The sequence below is a fragment of the Leptonychotes weddellii genome, unplaced genomic scaffold (genome assembly GCF_054177405.1).
Source record: "Leptonychotes weddellii isolate Sample4059 unplaced genomic scaffold, ASM5417740v2 HiC_scaffold_197603, whole genome shotgun sequence".
Taxonomy (NCBI): Eukaryota; Metazoa; Chordata; class Mammalia; order Carnivora; family Phocidae; genus Leptonychotes; species Leptonychotes weddellii.
This window is the reverse complement of record NW_027783614.1, coordinates 1-289: the sequence shown is the minus strand read 5'-3', so window position 1 is coordinate 289 and position 289 is coordinate 1. Positions and strand designations below refer to the sequence as shown.

The following is a 289-nucleotide window of genomic DNA, read 5'->3' as shown; positions in this document are numbered from 1 at the left end:
ACTGATAGCATACTGTTTACTGATTATGTAAACAGTATGTTATATGTGTTATTAGCAATAATCGCGCCTCGGATAAACCTCATTGGCTATGATACTGCCACTGCACAAAGCTTGTTATATGTGTTATATACCATATTCTTACAATAAAACGAGCTAAGGGAGAGAAAGTACATTTACATCCTGTACGTATAATTTGTTGAAAGAAACCCATGTATAAGTAGATCCTTGCAGTTCAAAGCCATGTTGCTCAAGGGGCAATTTTTTTCTTAATTTTTTTATTGTTATGTTA

At 33.2% G+C, this 289-nt stretch overlaps 1 pseudogene; it reads right to left on the bottom strand.

Annotated features, from left to right (window-relative positions):
- Positions 1-112, bottom strand: LOC145718679 (U4 spliceosomal RNA; annotated as a pseudogene).
- Between the last annotated feature and the right edge of the window lie 177 nt (positions 113-289).